Source organism: Chlorocebus sabaeus, chromosome 13 (assembly GCF_047675955.1).
Source record: "Chlorocebus sabaeus isolate Y175 chromosome 13, mChlSab1.0.hap1, whole genome shotgun sequence".
Lineage (NCBI taxonomy): Eukaryota > Metazoa > Chordata > Mammalia > Primates > Cercopithecidae > Chlorocebus > Chlorocebus sabaeus.
In genome coordinates, this window is record NC_132916.1 from 89,668,902 (window position 1) to 89,691,042 (window position 22,141).

Sequence of the window (22,141 nt, forward strand, 5' to 3'; positions counted from 1 at the left end):
AACCCCATTTGAAGGTCACCAATATCAAAGAACAAAGGTAGATAAATCCACAAAGATAAGGAAAAACCACCACAAAAAGGCCAAAAACTACAAAAACCAGAATGCCTCTTCTTCCCCCAAAGCATCAGAACTCCTTGCCAGCAAGGGAAAAAAACTGGAGAGAGAATGAATTTGATGAATTGACAGAAGTAGGCTTCAGAAGGTGGGTAATAATGAACTTCTCTATGCTAAAGGAGCATGTTCTAACCCAATTCAAGGAAGCTAAGGACCTTGAGAAAACGTAACAGGAATTTCTAACAAAAATAACCAGTTTAGAGAAGAACATAAATGACCTGATGGAGCTGAAAATCACAGCATGAGAACTTTGTGAAACATACACACGTATCAATAGCCAAATCAATCAAGCACAAGAAAGGATATCAGAGGTTGAAGAGCAACTTAATGAAATAAAGCACAAAGAAAATATTAGAGAAACAAAAGAATGAAAAGGAATGAACAAAGCCTCCAAGAAATATGGGACTATATGAAAAGACCAAACCTACATTTGATTGGTGTACCTGAAAGTGACAGGGAGAATGGAACCAAGTTAGAAAACACTCTTCAGGGTATTATCCAGGAGAACTTCCCCAACCTAGAAAGATAGGCCAACATTCAATTCGGAAAATAGACAGAACACCACAAAGATACTCCTTGAGAAGAGCAATCCCAAGGCACATAATCATCAGATTCACCAATGTTGAAATGTAAGAAAAAATATATAAAGGGCAATCAGAGAGAAAGGTAGTGTTATCCACAAAGGGGAGCCTACCAGACTAACAGTGGATCTCTCTGAAGAAGTTCTACAAGCCAGAAGAGAGTGGGATCCCATATTCAACATTCTTATAGAAAATAATATTCAACCCAGTATTTCATAACCAGTCAAACTGAGTTTCATAAGTGAAGGAGAAGTAAAATTTTTTTACAGACAGACAAATGCTGAGAGATTTTGTCACCACCAAGCCTGCCTTACAATAGCTCCTGAAGGAAGCACTAAACATGGAAAGGAAAAACCAGTACCAGCTACTGCAAAAACAAGCCAAACTGTAAATACCACTGACACTATGAAGACACTGCATCAACTAGTGGGCAAAATAACCAGCTAGCATCATAAAGATAAGATCAGATTCACACATAACAATATTAACTTTAAATGTAAACATACTAAATGCCCGAGTTAAAAAATACAGACTGGCAAATTGGGTAAAGAGTCAAGACCCATCCGTGTGCTGTATTCAGGAGACCCATCTCACACATAAAGACACACATAGGCTCAAAATAAAGGGATGGAGGAATATTTACCAAGCAAATGGAAAGCAAAAAAGAAAAAGAAAAAAGGAAAAGAAAAGCAGGTGTTGAAATCCTAGTCTGATAAAACAGACTTTAAACCAAAAAAGATCAAAAAAGACAAAGAAGGGCATTACATAATGGTAAACTCATCAACATGAGAAGAGCTAACTATCCTAAATACATAGGCACCCAATACATGAGCACCCAGATTTATAAAGCAAGTTCTTAAAGACCTACAAAGAGACTCAGACTCCCACACAATAATAATGGGAGACTTTAACACCCCCTTGTCAATTTTAGACAGATCAACAAGACAGAAAATTAACAACGATATTCAGGACTTGAACTCAGCTCTGGACCAAGCAGACCTAATAGACATCTACAGAACTCTCCACCCCAAATCAACAGAATATAATTCTACTCAGCACCACATCACACTTTTTCTAAAATTGACCACATAAGTGGAAGTAAAACACTCCTCAGCAAAGGCAAAAGAACAAAAATCATAAGAGTCTCTCAGACCACAGTGCAATCAAATTGGAACTCAGGATTAAGAAACTCACTCAGAAGCACACAACTACATAAAAACTGAATGATCTGCACCTGAATGACTACTGGGTAAATAACAAAATTAAGGCAGAAATAAAAAATTTATTTGAAACCCATGAGAACAAAGACACAATGTACCAGACCACCTAAAGCAGTGTTTAGAGGGAAATTTATAGCACTAAATCCTCACTGGAGAAAGCAGGAAAGATCTAAAATTGACGCCCTAACATCACAATTAAAAGAACTAGAGAAGCAAGAGCAAACAAATTCAAAAGCTAGCAGAAGACAAGAAATAACTAAGATTAGAGCAGAACCAAAGGAGATAGCAACATGAAGAATCCTGCAAAAATCTATGAATCCAGGAGCTGTTTTTTTGAAAAGATTAACAAACTAGATAGACCACTAGTAAGACTAATAAAGAAGAAAAAAGAGAAGAGTCAAATAGACACAATAAAAAATCATGAAGGGAATATTACCACTGGTCCCAAAGGAATACAAACTACCATCAGAAAACATTATAAACACCTCTGTGCAAATAAACTAGAAAATCTAGAAAAAATGGATAAATTACGGGACACATACACATTTCTAAGACTAAACCCAGGAAGAAGTTGAATCCCTGAATACGCCAATAACAAGTTCTGAAGTTGAAGCAGTAATTAATAGCCTACCAACTGAAAAAAGCCCAGGACCAGACACATTCACAGCCAAATTCTACCTGAGGTACAAAGAGGAGATGGTACCATTTCTTCTGAAACTATTCTGAACAATAGAAAAAGAGGGACTCCTCCCTAACTCATTTTATGAGGCCAGCATCATCCTGATTCCCAAATATGGCAGAGACACAACAACAGTAAAAGAAAATTTCAGGCCAATATCCCTGATGAACATCGATGTGAAAATCCTCAATAAAATACTGGCAAACCGAATCCAGTAGCACATCAAAAAGCTTATCCACCATTATCGAGTTGCCTTCATCCGTGAGATGCAAGGCTGGTTCAACATAAGCAAATCAGTAAACGTAATTCATCACATAAACAGAACCAATGACATAAACCACATGATTATCTCAATAGATGTAGAAAAGGCCTTCAATAAAATTCAACACCTCTTCATGTTAAAAACTCTCAATAAACTAGGTATTGATGGGATGTATCTCAAAATAATAAGAGATATTTATGACAAACTCACAGACAATATCATACTGAATGGACAAAAGCTGGAAGCATTCCTTTTGAAAACTGGCACAAGACAAGAATGCCCTCTCTCATCACTCCTATTCAACATATTATTGGAATTTCTGGGCAGGGCAATCAGGTAAGAGAAAGAAATAAAATGTAGTCAAGTAGGAAGTCAGGAGGTCAAATTGTCTCTGTTTGCACATGACATGATTGCATATTTAGAAAACCCCATCATCTCAGCCCCAAATCTCCTTTAAGCTTATAGGCATCTTCAGCAAAGTCTCAGGATACAAAATCAGTGTGCAAAATTACAAGCAATCCTATGCACCAATAATAGACAAACAGGAAGCCAAATCATGAGTGAATTCCCATTCACAATTGCTACAAAGAGAATAAAATACCTAGGAACAGAACTTACAAGGGATGTGAAGGACCTCTTCAAGGAGAACTACAAACCACTGCTCAAGGAAATAAGAGAGGGCACAAACAAAGAGAAAAATATTTCATGCTCATGGATAGGAAGAATCAATATTGTGAAAATGACCACACTCCAAAGTAATTTATAGATTCAATGCTATCCCCATCAAGCTACCATTGACTTTCTTCAAAGAATTAGAAAAAACTACTTTAAATTTCAGATGGGACCAAAAAGGAGCCCGCATAGCCAAGACAATCCTAAGCCAAAAGAACAAAGCTTGAGGCATCATGCTACCTGACTTCAAACTATACTGCAAGGCTAGAGTAACCAAGACAGCATGGTACTGGTACCAAAACAGATATGTAGACCAATGGAACAGAAAAGAGGACTCGAAATAATGCCACACATCTACAACCAACTGATCTTTGACAAACCTGACAAAAACAAGCAGTGGGGAAAGGATTCCCTATTTAATAAATGGTGTTGGGAAAACTGGCTAGCCATATGCAGAAAACTGAAACTGGACCCCTTTCTTACACCTTATACAAAAATTAACTCAAGATGGATTAAAGAATTAAATGTTAGACCTAAATCCATAAAAACCCTAGAAGAAAACATAGGCAATACCATTCAGGATATAGGCATGGGCAAACACTTCATGACTAAAACACCAAAAGCAATGGCAACAAAAGCCAAAATTGACAAATGAGATCTAGTTGAACTAAAGAGCTTCTGCACAGCAAAAGGAACTATCATCAGACTGAACAGATAACCTATAGAATGGGAGAAAACCTTTTCAATCTATCCATCTGACAAAGGGCTAATATCAAAAATCTACAAAGAACTTAAACAAATTTATAAGAAAGAAACAAACAACCCCATCAAAAATTGGGCAAAGGATATGAATAGACACTTCTCAAAAGACATTTATGTAGCCCACAAATATATGGAAAAAATCTCATCATCACTAGTTACTAGAAAAAAGCAAATCAAAACCACAATGAAAGACCCTCTCATGCCAATTAGAATAGCAATCATTAAAAAGTCAGGAAAAAACAGATGCTGGAGAGGATGTGGAGGAATAGGCATGCTTTCACACTGTTGATGGGAGTGTAAATTAGTTTGACCATGTGGAAGACTGTGTGGTGATTGCTCAAGGATCTAGAACCAGAAATACCATTTGACCCAGCAATCCCATTACTGCGTATATACCCACAGGATTATAAATCATTATACTATAAAGACACATGCATGTGTATGTTTATTGCAGTACTATTCACAATGGCAAAGACTTGGATCCAACCCAAATGGCCATCAATGATAGACTAAATAATGAAAATGTTGCATATATACACATGGAATAGTATGCAGTCATAAAAAAGGATGAGCTCATGTCCTTTGTAGGGACATGGATGAAGCTGGAAATCTTCATTCTCAGGAAACTAAAACCAGAACAGAAAACCAAATACCACATATTCTCACTCTTAATTCTCACTCTTAGTTGAACAATGAGAATACATGGACACAGGGAGGGGAATATCACATACTAGGTCCTTTTGGTGGGTTGGGACCCAGGAGAAGAATAACATTAGGAGAAATACCTAATACAGATGACAGGTTAATGAGTGCAGCAAAACACCATAGCATGCGTATACCTATGTAACAAACCTGCACGTTCTGCATATGTATTCCAGACTTAAAGTATAATAATTATAATAAAGAAAATTCCATTTTATTTGAAGAGTATTTCATGGTGTTTTTCTATTAATTTCTGTAGTTTTTTTTTTTTTTTTTTTTACTACAGAAACCAAAATATTAAAACTAAATTTTAAAATAAAGTGTCCTACCATAAGGAGTCCTTTGAAGACAAACATGCTCACTCTCTCCTTTGTTTCCTCTCTCACTTTAGGAAAAGTGTGATAGAAATTAATCAGAAAAATTAGCCCCACCTAACTAATACTGCTTTCCAAAAAAAAAAAAGGAATTCTCTGTATGTGAACAATTTTTATCAGCAGCCCTAGCGAGAGGCACTTTTCAAATTACTTGGCTGATGCTGTCTTGGCCCAAAACTAGAGCTAATCCTCACTGAGTGTTTGACAGTAGCAGAACCTAATTCTGGGTCCTGCCTTCTTCTTGTTTTCATCTACTTTCTCCTATGTAATACAGTTAAGCACTCCAATCCCCACTAATTTAATCTTTATATAATTAGCTGAGGGCTTAGAAGGAATTATTGTATTTTTATAAGCCTCCTGTCTTAACCCTTATTAACCCTTTCTTAACCCTTATGTCCCTAACATACACACACATAAATTCACGTTCACATGTTTGGAGAGCAAGTACCCTCTGGTCTACACAAAATGATGTGCCAAACTTAATTTTTAGAAATTAAAGCCTTAGTTTAACTGACTAAACCTTAGTTTAACTGACTGAGGATTTGCCTCAAGGAAAAGTTGTAGAGCATTGGCCTTTTAAAGGCTTAAGAACAAAAATTTGATAAATTTGGAACCCAAATTGGCACGGTCTATAGCTATTTTTTTTCATTTTCTGGAATCTGTCTACTCTCTTCTTTATATAGAAGAAGGCTGAACATATTTCTGCTGTTAGACAATTTTAGAGATTTCCCCCTACTATTTACAATATGGAAACAAGAATTTATTATAAGAGATTTTCTCTTTGTTTCAAAGTCAAAAAGGAATATCAATAATTCTTCAAAAGTTTCCACCTTTGGAATACTTTCCAGGCGCAAGAAAAGGCCACCTAACCCACCCTTCCCCATTTACTCCACCTAAAACCCTAGCTTTCTGTATTGAACAGAAAGATGGAGGCTGATATTGGTGAGAACAAGATTGAAGAGAAAACCGTTCATGCCAGGAGTAAAAGCAACCTTTTGCAGAATTTAAAGTACTCAGTTTTAGAATGCCTGTTAAGATTGCTATTATGGCTGAACATGAGTTTGTTTTGTTTTGTTAAAGAGGGAGATTTAAAGTTCTGATTACAGTTCTTTTGGGCTAATGTTATTGGGAAACTTTCATCTAATTAAAGCAAGAAATTGCAGACAATGCAAAGAGGATAGCCATGTCTGTGATGAGAAAATTTCTGGACCAGGGCTTGTTGCAATGACCTGTATTCTTTGCTCTGCTGAGACAGTCACAGAGAAGCAGCTCTAAGCAAGGAGTTGCTAAAGTACTTAGAGTAGACCAGGAATTGTAAAACACAGTGGCACAGCCATTCATGGCAAAAGGCAACTCTCCACCTGAGAAAGCGACATGTTATTCTTAACGATTCTGTCAGGAATAAGGATCTCTTTTTTCCATAGGCATTTATTGAAATACAGCTGTGTTCACAGACTGGCACAGGGTGCAGGTTCTATTGATCCTGTGATTAGTGCTTAGAAAAATCAAGTTTTTAAAGTGCCCCGGCTTAAAGTGCCACTAAAGCATCTTGATTAGAATCCTATAAAATTAAGCCGGGCGTGGTGGCTTATGCCTGTAATCCCAGCATTTTGGGAGGCTGAGGCAGGCAGATCATGAGGTCAAGAGATGGAGACCATCCTGGCTAACACGGTGAAACCCCGTCTCTACTAAAAATACAAAAAATTAGCCAGGCGCGGTTGCGGGCGCCTGTAGTCCCACCTACTCGGGAGGCTGAGGCAGGAGAATGGCGTGAAACCAGGAGGCTGAGCTTGCAGTGAGCGGAGATCACGCCACTGCACTCCAGCCTGGGGAATAGAGCGAGACTCCGTCTCAAAAAAACAAACAAAAAAAAAGAATCCTATAAAATTAGAAACAAGGAAAAAAGTTCACTTACCCAAAAGCAATGAAAGCACAATTACTTACTAAATCAATGGAGATTATTATGGGAAAAATTAGTCGTTAGATAATCGTGCAAATACTTCTTTAGGTGGTGCCTCATGAAAATATTATTTTACCTTAATTCTTCTAGATCCAAACATATTTATGAAACAGCTGACTTATTTTGCTATTTTTAAAACACATTAGGAAACTTGTCTCATTTTGAAAAGGACGAGTGCTGAAATATAGGGGAAAAAATGGTTTATTATGGTTCTAACATCTATTACCTCATGTTGCTGAAAAAAAAGTCTCTTAAATGATCTGCATATGAATTTCTTCATTTCTTTTTAAATTTTTAAAACATATTTTATTTTATTTTGAAATGGAGTCTCACTCTATTACCCAGGCTGGAGTGCAGTGACCCAATTTCGACTCACTGCAACCTCTGCCTCCCAGGTTCAAGCGATTCTCCTGAGTAGCTGGGATTACAGGCACCCGCCACCATGCCCGGCTAAGTTTTGTATTTTTAGTAGAGATGGTGTTTCACCATGCTGGCCAGGCTGGTCTCAAACTCCTGACCTCAGGTGATCCACACACCTCAGTCTCCCAAAGTGCTGGGATTACAGGTATGAGACACAGCACCCAGCCCAATTTCCTCCTTTCAAAGCTGAATAATATATTTATGAAATAATATATCCATATCCTTATTGTAAAATTTAAAAGTTAGGCACCATATATAATATTAATATATACATAGTATATTAATAACAGATATAAGAAAAATATGAGATCAGACTATGTGACACAAGACAACGACAAATAATCTGTTTTCTCAGTTTAAAAATTAATTAGTATTTATTAGAACTAACACATCCAAATGTGTGCTGTCTTCACAGTAGAGACCATGAGAGGTACAATTATTTAATAGAATGCTGCTGCTCAAAACATACCTGGATTTTTTGAAACTATTATCAGAAATTATGTTATAAGCCACAATAAAAAACCTATCCTATTAGCTTGTCATTAAACCTTGTTAGGCACCAAAACCAGGATTTCTAGTTTGATCACTCAACAGATTCATCAGAATTAGGTCCATGTGGCTCACAGCACTTAAAAAGTTAATCACATTCAAGGATTTTCAAACTGTTACAAACTCTAAAAGCAAATTGCTAAATAACAGTTCCAGAAATTCATTTTTTTTGTAAGGCAGTGTCAGTGAAATCATTGTATAACTTCCCAAAATTATTTAGTGAGGAATGGCACTATTTACCTAAGTTTTCATCATGTTTTTCAAAAATCATTTCCTATGCTTAATAGTTCTGCTTCAAACATCTCAAGGTCCCTCATAGACTTTAGTTCCCATAAAGGGAGTAAAAGATTGACTGAATGTGAAGTCCATAATACCTGAGGTCATTTTATTGTGAAGTTGTGATGCTTACAAAATTCATCTTAGACTATAATACATTTTGAAATATTAATCCTATTAAATTACATTTATCAATTACATCTATAGTTTTAAATATCAGACTTTGTCAGCTGAAACATAATGAAGTCATACCAAATATCAAGTCAACTGCAAGAAACCAAAACTCTCCTGGATCTTTAAAGCAACAGTTGTCTCAGATCATTTTGTTTTGTTTGAATTATTCAATACTTATGGTGAAATAAAGACAGCCCAAATTCTTTGCTCCTTTTTTCAGTATCCCCTTCATTTGAATCTCAGCTGACCTTATGACTGCTTTGACCAATAAAATGCAGCAGAAGTAATGCTATTAATACACAAATGCAGAGGCTGAGCCTTAAGAAATCTTCAGCTTCTGCCTTCATGCTTAAGACATTTCCTCTGCCACCATACTAGTAGGAGCCCCATGAAGCAGCCATATGGAAAAGAATGAAGGTACTTTGTTGGTGCCAGCTGTGCTCCTAGTCAAAGCCAGAACACATTGGTAGTCTGTAAGGGAGCCCTCTTGGATGGTCCAGCTTTCAAGAGCCTCCAGTTGACTGCAGGCCCAACTAACACCACAGAGAATGTAATATGACTCCATTACATACTAGCATGTTTCTGGGGCCGATTATTTAATCCCTTGTATTTCAGTTTCCTCATTTCTAAGATGCAGCAATAATAATAGCTTCCTTACTGATTTGTTGGTGATAAAAGGAAATAAAACGTCTGAGACCTCTATGTGACAGTATGTTTCATCAAATGAACAAATAAATTTGTAATTTTTAAATTGTTTTTACTTTAATAAACCTGTCAACAATCTAGTGTAAGCTGGGGAGCACCCTCATACCCAAGACCTTACTCGAGGATCTCTCTCCACTACTCATTCTTTATTTTTATTTCTAGGAAATGTCACACACAGTGCTTAAAGGGACTGACTCATACCTGTTACTTGATGAAGACACTGGCAACAATTCAATGGAAGTTTCTTAATAGACTTTTCTTTAAGGGAGCATGTTCTGATTGTCACCATCAACATCATCATTGCTGTCACCTGCTCATTTGGCATGACTTCTGTAAGTTTTTTGTGAAAACTATCCATTCAAACTATATTTACCATATACAAGTACAGCTTCTCTCCTCCCTTGGATAGGACAAATGCCCTAGAACCTGAGGTCAAGTCATGTCCTGGGATACTACCCCACAATAAACATTACATACAGCACATATGCAATAACTTGGATGTATCTCAAGGGCATAATGCTGAATGAAAAACCACTAATCTCAAAAAGTCCCTACTATATGGTTCCACTTTAATTACATTCTTTAAGTGAAAATTATAGAGATGAAGAACAGATCAGTCATTGACAACAGTTAGGTATGGTGGGAAAAGGTGAGTAGATGTGACTATAAAGGGATAGCACAAGGAGAGCTTCATGGTGTTGGAGTAGTTCTGTATCTTGGCTGGAACATCGGTTATGCAAATCCATGTATATGATAATATGGCATAGAACTACACATGCATATTGTATCAATGTCAGCTCGCTGGTTGTGACCTTTTTCTATGGTTATATAACATGTAATCATTGAGGGAAATGGTTAAATCATACCCAGGACCCCTCCATACTATTTTTGCAATTCCCTATTAGTCTATAATTATTTTAAAATTAAAAAAGAAAAATACTAAGTGCTTAGTAATAATGGGGAGTGATTGAAAGGTTCAAACATTTTGGAAACTGTCAGTAACTAGTAAATTTAACCTGTACCTGTTATCCACCCAAGAGATATAAATCCTCATGTTCACTGAAAGATACGTACAAGAATGTTTTGAGCAAGTTCACTAACAAAAGTAAAAAATTGAGACAATCCAAATGTTTATCATCTGAAGAATAAATAAAATGTGGTAGATTCATACAGTAGAATGTGGCAAGACACATAAAAATGTCAAACTACCAATATATGCAACAACTTGATTGAATCTCACAGATACCTTGTTGAGAGAAAGAAGGCAGATATAAAAGAATTGATTCTGTGTGTAGAGAAATCAGAAGGATGGTTAGCTCTGGGACCATGGTACTAACTGGCAGGAGGCATGAGAGGACTTTCTAGAAATTTTCTATATTTAATCAGTGTAATGGTTACACAGGTGTCACTGTATATAAAATTTATTAAGCTGTACACTTCAGACTTACATATATCACTTTATACATTTTAGGCTTCAGTTAAAAAATAGGAAAAAATGCAGAATGCTGAACTTAGTGGCAATGGTGTAAATCATGATATATTAAACAAGGCAAGACTCCTAAAGCAGCTAAGCATCAGGATCTCCTTCCTTTGCCTCTTTTGTTTTGTGTGGCACTGATGATAGGAAGTAGACAAAACTGAGGAGAGATAAAAGAAGGCATTCTAACATTGGAGCTAATACGATCTTGAGAGATTTGCGAACCAAGCTTGAACCGGAACCCTGACTTCATTCTGCAGAATGGTAGATACACTATGTGATTCACAAAAGTACCTAATATGATACATATGGAGGTCTCTGTGTCCCTTTAATGTACTATTCGGGAGATAGGCATGGGCAAAGATTTCATAACTGAAATATCAAAAGCAATGGCAACAAAAGCCAAAATTGACAAATGGGATCTAATTAAAGAGCTCCTGTACAGCAAAAGAAACTATCATCAGACTGAACAGGCAACCTACAGAATGGGAGAAAGTTTTTGCAATCTATCCATCTGACAAGGAATTTAAACAAATTTATCCATCTATAAGGAATTTAAACACATTTACAAGAAAAAAAAATCTCCATCAAAAAGTGGGCAAAGGATATGAACAGACACTTCTCAAAGGAAGACATTAATGCAGCCAACGAACACATGAAGAAAAGCTCATCATCACTGGTCATTAGAGAAATGCAAATAAAAACCACAGGGAGATACCATCTCATGCCAGTTAGAATGGCAATGATTAAAAGGTCAGGAAACAACAGATGCTGAAGAGAATGTGGAAAAATAGGCATGCTTTTACACTGTCAATAGGAGTATAAATTAGTTCAAACACTGTGGAAGACAGTGTGGCGATTCCTCAAGGATCTAGAACCAGAAATACCATTTGACCCAGCAATCCCATTACTGGATATATACCCAAAGGATTATAAATCATTCTGCTATAAAGATACATGCACACGTATGTTTATTGCAGCACTATTCACAATAGCGAAGACTTGGAACCAACCCAAATGCCCATCAATGATAGACTGGACTAAGAAAATGTGGCACATATACACCATGGAATACTATACAGTCATAAAAAGAGATGAGTTCATGTCCTCTGCAGGGATATGGATGAAGCTGGAAACCATCATTCTCAGCAAACTAACACAGGAACAGAAAACCAAACACTGCATGTTCTCACTCTTAAGTGAGAAGCTGAGCAACGAGAAGTGGGAGTTGAGCAATGAGAACACATGGGCACAGGAGGGGAACATCACACACTGGGGCTGGTTGGGGGTTGGGAGGCTTGGGGAGGGATAGCATTAGGAGAAATACCTAATGTAGATGACGGTTTGATGGGTAGAGCAAACCATCATTGGCACATGTATACCTATGTAACAAACCTTCACGTTCTGCACATGTATCCCAGAACTTAAAGTATAAAAACAGAAAGAGAGGTCTTCTGAGGGAGGGAGCAAGATGGCCGAATAGGAACAGCTCCAGTCTCCAACTCCCAGCGCGAGCGACACAGAAGACCGGTGATTTCTGCATTTTCAACTGAGGTACTGGGTTCATCTCACTGGGGAATGCCAGACGATCGGTACTGGTCAGCTGCTGCAGCCCGAAAAGCAAGAGCTGAAGCAGGGCGAGGCATTGCCTCACCTGGAAAGCGCAAGGGGGAAGGGAATCCCTTTTCCTAGCCAGGGGAACTGAGACACACAACACCTGGAAAATCGGGTAACTCCCACCGCAAAACTGCGCTTTAAGCAAACAGGCACACCAGGAGATCATATCCCACACCTGGCCGGGAGGGTCCCACACCCACGGAGCCTCCCTCATTGCTAGCACAGCAGTCTGTGATCTACCGGCAAGGCAGAAGCGAGGCTGGGGGAGGGGCGCCCGCCATTGCTGAGGCTTAAGTAGGTAAACAAAGCTGCTGGGAAGCTCGAACTGGGTGGAGCTCACAGCAGCTCAAGGAAACCTGCCTGTCTCTGTAGACTCCACCTCTGGGGACAGGGCACAGTAAACAATAACAAACGCAGCAGCTCTGCAGACGAAAACGACTCTGTCTGTCTGACAGCTTTGAAGAGAGCAGTGGATCTCCCAACACGGAGGTTGAGATCTGAGAAGGGACAGACTCCCTGCTCAAGTGGGTCCCTGACCCCTGAGTAGCCTAACTGGAAGACATCCCCCACTAGGGGCAGTCTGACACCCCACACCTCACAGGGTGGAGTACACCCCTGAGAGGAAGATTCCAAAGCAAGAATCAGACAGGTACACTTGCTGTTCAGAAATATTCCATCTTCTGCAGCCTCTGCTGCTGATACCCAGGCAAACAGGGTCTGGAGTGGACCTCAAGCAATCTCCTACAGCTACAACCTACAGCTGAGGATCCTGACTGTTAGAAGGAAAGCTATCAAACAGGAAGGACACCTACACCAAAACCCCATCAGTACATCACCATCATCAAAGACCAGAGGCAGATAAAACCACAAAGATGGGGAAAAAGCAGGGCAGAAAAGCTGGAAATTCAAAAAATAAGAGCGCATCTCCCCCGGCAAAGGAGCGCAGCTCATCGCCAGCAACGGATCAAAGCTGGACGGAGAATGACTTCGACGAGATGAGAGAAGAAGGCTTCAGTCCATCAAATTTCTCAGAGCTAAAGGAGGAATTACGTACCCAGCGCAAAGAAACTAAAAATCTTGAAAAAAAAGTGGAAGAATTGATGGCTAGAGTAATTAATGCAGAGAAGCTCACAAACGAAATGAAAGAGACGAAAACCATGGCACGAGAAATACGTGACAAATGCACAAGCTTCAGTAACCGACTCGATCAACTGGAAGAAAGAATGTCAGCGATTGAGGATCAAATGAATGAAATGAAGCGAGAAGAGAAACCAAAAGAAAAAAGAAGAAAAAGAAATGAACAAAGCCTGCAAGAAGTATGGGATTATGTAAAAAGACCAAATCTACGTCTGATTGGGGTGCCTGAAAGTGAGGGGGAAAATGGAACCAAGTTGGAAAACACTCTTCAGGATATCATCCAGGAGAACTTCCCCAACCTAGTAGGGCAGGCCAACATTCAAATCCAGGAAATACAGAGAACGCCACAAAGATACTCCTCGAGAAGAGCAACTCCAAGACACATAATTGCCAGATTCACCAAAGTTGAAATGAAGGAAAAAATCTTAAGGGCAGCCAGAGAGAAAGGTCGGGTTACGCACAAAGGGAAGCCCATCAGACTAACAGCAGATCTCTCGGCAGAAACTCTTCAAGCCAGAAGAGAGTGGGGGCCAATATTCAACATTCTTAAAGAAAAGAATTTTAAACCCAGAATTTTATATCCAGCCAAACTAAGTTTCATAAGTGAAGGAGAAATAAAATCCTTTACAGATAAGCAAATGCTTAGAGATTTTGTCACCACTAGGCCTGCCTTACAAGAGACCCTGAAGGAAGCACTAAACATGGAAAGGAACAACCGGTACCAGCCATTGCAAAAACATGCCAAAATGTAAACACATCAAGGCTAGGAAGAAACTGCATCAACTAACGAGCAAAATAACCAGTTAATATCATCATGGCAGGATCAAGTTCACACATAACAATCTTAACCTTAAATGTAAATGGACTAAATGCTCCAATTAAAAGACACAGACTGGCAAACTGGATAAAGAGTCAAGACCCATCAGTCTGCTGTATTCAGGAGACCCATCTCACACGCAGAGACATACATAGGCTCAAAATAAAGGGATGGAGGAAGATTTACCAAGCAAATGGAGAACAAAAAAAAGCGGGGGTTGCAATACTAGTCTCTGATAAAACAGACTTTAAACCATCAAAGATCAAAAGAGACAAAGAAGGACATTACATAATGGTAAAGGGATCAATTCAACAGGAAGAGCTAACTATCCTAAATATATATGCACCCAATACAGGAGCACCCAGATTCATAAAGCAAGTCCTTAGAGACTTACAAAGAGACTTAGACTCCCATACAATAATCATGGGAGACTTCAACACTCCACTGTCAACATTAGACAGATCAACGAGACAGAAAGTTAACAAGGATATCCAGGAATTGAACTCATCTCTGCAGCAAGCAGACCTAATAGACATCTATAGAACTCTCCACCCCAAATCAACAGAATATACATTCTTCTCAGCACCACATCGTACTTACTCCAAAATTGACCACGTAATTGGAAGTAAAGCACTCCTCAGCAAATGTACAAGAACAGAAATTATAACAAACTGTGTCTCAGACCACAGTGCAATCAAACTAGAACTCAGGACTAAGAAACTCAATCAAAACCGCTCAACTACATGGAAACTGAACAACCAGCTCCTGAATGACTACTGGGTACATAACGAAATGAAGGCAGAAATAAAGATGTTCTTTGAAACCAATGAGAACAAAGATACAACATACCAGAATCTCTGGGACACATTTAAAGCAGTGTGTAGAGGGAAATTTATAGCACTAAATGCCCACAAGAGAAAGCAGGAAAGATCTAAAATTGACACTCTAACATCGCAATTAAAAGAACTAGAGAAGCAAGAGCAAACACATTCGAAAGCTAGCAGAAGGCAAGAAATAACTGAGATCAGAGCAGAACTGAAGGAGATAGAGACACAAAAATCCCTCCAAAAAATCAATGAATCCAGGAGTTGGTTTTTTGAAAAGATCAACAAAATTGACAGACCACTAGCAAGACTAATAAAGAAGAAAAGAGAGAAGAATCAAATCGACGCAATTAAAAATGATAAAGGGGATATCACCACCGACCCCACAGAAATACAAACTACCATCAGAGAATACTATAAACACCTCTACGCAAATAAACTGGAAAATCTAGAAGAAATGGATAATTTCCTGGACACTTACACTCTTCCAAGACTAAACCAGGAAGAAGTTGAATCCCTGAATAGACCAATAGTAGGCTCTGAAATTGAAGCAATAATTAATAGCCTACCAACCAAAAAAAGTCCAGGACCAGATGGATTCACAGCTGAATTCTACCAGAGGTACAAGGAGGAGCTGGTACCATTCCTTCTGAAACTATTCCAATCAATAGAAAAAGAGGGAATCCTCCCTAACTCATTTTATGAGGCAACATCATCCTGATACCAAAGCCTGGCAGAGACACAACAAAAAAAGAGAATTTTAGACCAATATCCCTGATGAACATCAATGCAAAAATCCTCAATAAAATACTGGCAAACCGGATTCAGCAGCACATCAAAAAGCTTATCCACCATGATCAAGTGGGCTTCATCCCTGGGATGCAAGGCTGGTTCAACATTCGCAAATCAATAAACATAATCCAGCATATAAACAGAACCAAAGACAAGAACCACATCATTATCTCAATAGATGCAGAAAAGGCTTTTGACAAAATTCAACAGCCCTTCATGCTAAAAACGCTCAATAAATTCGATATTGATGGAACGTACCTCAAAATCATAAGAGCTATTTATGACAAACCCACAGCCAATATCATACTGAATGGGCAAAAACTGGAAAAATTCCCTTTGAAAACTGGCACAAGACAGGGATGCCCTCTCTCACCACTTCTATTCAACATAGTGTTGGAAGTTCTGGCTAGGGCAATCAGGCAAGAGAAAGAAATCAAGGGGATTCAGTTAGGAAAAGAAGAAGTCAAATTGTCCCTGTTTGCAGACAACATGATTGTATATTTAGAAAACCCCATTGTCTCAGCCCAAAATCTCCTTAAGCTGATCAGCAACTTCAGCAAAGTCTCAGGATACAAAATTAATGTGCAAAAATCACAAGCATTCTTATACACCAGTGACAGTCAAACAGAGAGCCAAATCAGGAATGAACTTCCATTCACAATTGCTTCAAAGAGAATAAAATACCTAGGAATCCAACTTACAAGGGATGTAAAGGACCTCTTCAAGGAGAACTACAAACCACTGCTCAGTGAAATCAAAGAGGACACAAACAAATGGAAGAACATACCATGCTCATGGATAGGAAGAATCAATATCGTGAAAATGGCCATACTGCCCAAGGTAATTTATAGATTCAATGCCATCCCCATCAAGCTACCAATGAGCTTCTTCACAGAATTGGAAAAAACTGCTTTAAAGTTCATATGGAACCAAAAAAGAGCCCGTATCTCCAAGACAATCCTAAGTCAAAAGAACAAAGCTGGAGGCATCATGCTACCTGACTTCAAACTATACTACAAGGCTACAGTAACCAAAACAGCATGGTACTGGTACCAAAACAGAGATATAGACCAATGGAACAGAACAGAGTCCTCAGAAATAATACCACACATCTACAGCCATCTGATCTTTGACAAACCTGAGAGAAACAAGAAATGGGGAAAGGATTCCCTATTTAATAAATGGTGCTGGGAAAACTGGCTAGCCATAAGTAGAAAGCTGAAACTGGATCCTTTCCTTACTCCTTATACGAAAATTAATTCAAGATGGATTAGAGACTTAAATGTGAGACCTAATACCATAAAAATCCTAGAGGAAAACCTAGGTAGTACCATTCAGGACATAGGCATGGGCAAAGACTTCATGTCTAAAACACCAAAAGCAACGGCAGCAAAAGCCAAAATTGACAAATGGGATCTCATTAAACTAAAGAGCTTCTGCACAGCAAAAGAAACTACCATCAGAGTGAACAGGAAACCTACAGAATGGGAGAAAATTTTTGCAATCTACTCATCTGACAAAGGGCTAATATCCAGAACCTACAAAGAACTCAAACAAATTTACAAGAAAAAAACAAACAACCCCATCCAAAAGTGGGCAAACGATATGAACAGACATTTCTCAAAAGAAGACATTCATACAGCCAACAGACACATGAAAAAATGCTCATCATCACTGGCCATCAGAGAAATGCAAATCAAAACCACAATGAGATACCATCTCACACCAGTTAGAATGGCGATCATTAAAAAGTCAGGAAACAATAGGTGCTGGAGAGGATGTGGAGAAATAGGAACACTTTTACACTGTTGGTGGGATTGTAAACTAGTTCAACCATTATGGAAAACAGTATGGCGATTCCTCAAGGATCTAGAACTAGATGTACCATATGACCTAGCCATCCCATTACTAGGTATATACCCAAAGGATTATAAATTATGCTGCTATAAAGACACATGCACACGTATGTTTATTGCAGCACTATTCACAATAGCAAAGACTTGGAATCAACCCAAATGTCCATCAGTGACAGATTGGATTAAGAAAATGTGGCACATATACACCATGGAATACTATGCAGCCATAAAAAAGGATGAGTTTGTGTCCTTTGTAGGGACATGGATGCAGCTGGAAACCATCATTCTTAGCAAACTATCACAAGAACAGAAAACCAAACACTGCATGTTCTCACTCATAGGCGGGAACTGAACAATGAGATCACTTGGACTCGGGAAGGGGAACATCACACACCGGGGCCTATCATGGGGAGGGGGGAGGGGGGAGGGATTGCATTGGGAGTTATACCTGATGTAAATGACGAGTTGATGGGTGCAGCACACGAACATGGCACAAGTATACATATGTAGCAAACCTGCACGTTGTGCACATGTACCCTACAACTTGAAGTTTAATAATAATAAATAAATTAAAAAAAAAGAAAGAAAGAAAGGTCTTCTGACATCCACGTTTGATAACAAATAAAAAAATAAATAAATAAAAACAGAAAGAAAAAAAACAACAACAAAAAACAGAAATCCAACAAGCCACTAGCACTAGGTGAATGACCTCATACCAGCAGCATAGTATAGATCTAGCAGATTAAAAAATAAATCTTTAGGGAAAAAATCAAGTCAAAGCAGCATTATTTCAAAGTTGTGCTAATTCCACAAAAATAATCTATATTTAATTTAAAACATTACAATGAGGTTTCTTCAAAAGGCAAAATCTTTTCTTGTCAAGAGGCTTCAACATTAACAATTAAACAGGCTGAGTTTGAACTTCATAGGTTCACCTTATTTTTCAATTATGTTGTTATTTTTATTTGTGGTTCTTAATATGCTTCTGTCACCATCACAAAACACTGGGGAATCCTCTGGCATTTAACATAATACCAATTAATTCACTTAGTAACCCAGAACTGTAGGTCTAATGTCACAAACTGGGGATTACAAGCCTTTTGGAGGGGAATTGTTTTTATTAAAACTATTTTGTCACCTTGCTGAAAAAAGCAACAGGATTATGACATCATGGAGGAAACAATTAATAAGCTTGCATGGCAATTATCTGCTCTTTGCAGATTCCGGTTGTGTTTAATGTAAACAGATTCCGGTTGTGTTTAATGTAAACCAAACAGTATTTTTGTGACTCCAGTCTTCTCAAATTTTTGTAGGAGTCCCTAGAGGGTGTCTTTTCTGGGTACATGAAGTAGGTCTTTGAGTCTCCTTGTGGTGACTACTATTTCCTCCTTTCCCTCTGGATTACTGAAGGCCTCTTGCAGAAGGAAGTGAAGCCTGGCCCACCCATGCCCGTACCGTGGTGCCAGTTTGACACCCTTCCTACTTCTTTGCTATTCCACTTCTGTATTATTCTAGCCATATGTTACCTTGTGTCCCTTAATATGGTTCAATTGTACCCTTTTTTAATCTCTATGCCACAATATAGAGAATCTGAAGAAATGAGACCTATGCCTTAAAAATATCAGATAAATTAGTTAACAAAATAGTTGGGTAGGTTTTTGTTTTTGTTTTTTCTTTGTATTACTATTTCATTTTTACTATCACTTTTGTAAAAGCTTCTCTTCCAAGGGCTCACGTTGAAATAGGTGACAGTATGGTCTCCAGATAATCCAAAAAATCACTTTCTTTATATCTTAGTCTACTGTCCTTGAACCAAATTTGCATGTTTACTTTTCTTCCCTCAGGGTAAATTCTTCATAGAAATCTTCAGAATGCCATGGGCAAATAAGGCCCAAGTGAACCAATCCCTGTGATGACCACAACTATAAACAACACCCCCAAACACACCTCCTTGCTCAGCAGGCTCACAGACACTTTCCAAATCTCACCAAAGTGAAGGGAAACTGCCAGCTCCTGATCAACCAGCTTGGCACACAATTCACGTAGAAACAGTGAAGGAAATCTGCTTTGGGCCATTTGGCTCTTATTTCAGCATTCTATCTCAGAGTACAACATTTTCAAAGTGGGCAAAATTGGTCCCAATTTGGCACAATTTCACAAATATATTCTCTCAACACCTCCATCCTTGTGGCTTTTTGATATCATCGCCTATAGAAACGGTCACCTCCTTGTCATTTTTATTCTTTACTACTTAATCCCTACATTTTCCCCAAGTCTCACCTACAGGGACCAGTTAACTGTCTTTGTGACTGGGCCCTGCTGGCCAAGAGCTCACTAAAATAGTGAAGAAACGTCTTAGGTTAATTGGACAATGCATCGTGAGACAGAGAAAGGGAGTTTAATCAGTAACTTGAGTCACATTTTATTATAGAGTTATGAGACCATTTCTCTATCACACCATGTGTGCCAAGACTTGAAAACAAAAGTTACTGATTCGTTCTTCCCTGCAACTTTCTGTACCCCAGGAGAGACTGAAAATGTAGCTCCTACATGCCTATTTTTTTTCTCACTCAGTTGTATAGATGTGACCAGAAACTAGTAAATACTATTTCCATTTTGTAACTAATTCCAGAGGTGGTTTCAGTTTCAATAAGAGTTTATTTAGTTCTGTTTCTTGGGAGGAAGCATTTGGCATGGAGCATCATTTTGTGATTATATGGATCCTCTCTATCTAACACAAAGAAAAATCCCTGCAGGCTGCCATGTCAGCAGGCAACAAGGATGTCACAGATGTTAGTGGGTTTGTGATGTGGTATCTGTTGACATTTCAAATGTGTGCTGTCTCCTCCAGAAACTGCACCAAGGCTTTCAAAAAGTAAAATCTACTAATTCTTTTTCTCCAAGATAAATGTTTGATTTGTCCACACTTTTCAGAATACTTATGTTATTTAGTTTTCAGACACGCTCTTTGAAACCTCTTCATAGATTTAAGCATCCTTAGAACTGTGAAAAACTTTTAAAGTCTTCCAAATCATTTTATAGACTCAAGGAGTTTCAGTGACTGGCTTAAAGCCTCCAGGCTACTTGTGGCAAAGTTGGGACAAGTCCAGTGCACCTAATAAGCAGTCCTAAGTATAGTTGGCTTTTTTCCTATCCAACAAGAAGCATTACAGGATTAAACCTCACTCCTCTGAGATTGCACTTTAATGCATTGAAGGCAGTGGCTGATTTTGTGAGAACAACCTGTAGGAAGTGCCTAGAGTTAAATGTGAGGACCCTGAGATATCAACTTGTTTTGGTTAACTTTGATTCTATCCAAGTGATTTCAGCTCAGTTTTGTCCTTCATGAGAATGAGAATCAAGTTGGTGTAGTGGCTTATCTACAGGGCTATGTGAGGTCATCATTTTGAAAATAGATTACAAAGATAAAATGGTACACTTAGCATTTTATTATTATGGTGCATTTTTATTTCCTTACTTTGTGACAAAAATTAAAAGATTCCATTTAAAGGTATGCAACATTGATTTATTAAAATACCAATACTGCTTTCAGATCGCTTACCCATGTAAACATTGGGTTCTTAAGAAATCCCTAAGCTCATGAAGCCAAGAGAGGAGGACTATGTCTATTGGTTTAATTATAGTATCTGCATTTTTTGCAAGGGTTAGACCTTGTCCCGTGCTTTGTGAGATACTGTGTCTCTAGTTTCACTGTTCTTCACACATCTCACTCTGGTGCTATCTCCAAGGCTTGGTCTCACCATTTACCAGAGATGCAAAAAACTCATAGCCAGAAGCATGTCTCAGTTTTAGGTGTGGCCCACATTTGTTAAAACCTAACAATGGAACCTTCCAATTAAATAAAAGTAGGAAAAACACACACTATATATTTCAGTAAACATGTGAGATCTATGACATCTAAATCAAGTTTTCCAAGAAATATTTGAAGCAAGTCCAAGTCGAACAACAAATGAATGTCGATAACTAAATTAAAAAAGGAGACACTGAGGATCCACATATCCACATGTGACCCATTCTAGCAAATTGAGAAGTGGTCTCTCACAGAGCCTAAGGCACCACTTTTTAAAACTCGGATTTTCTTACCAGCAATTGGGTCATTCTGAAGTTGACCTAAGTGACCCTAAGCATTACGTCTAGGTGCCTCTTTCTT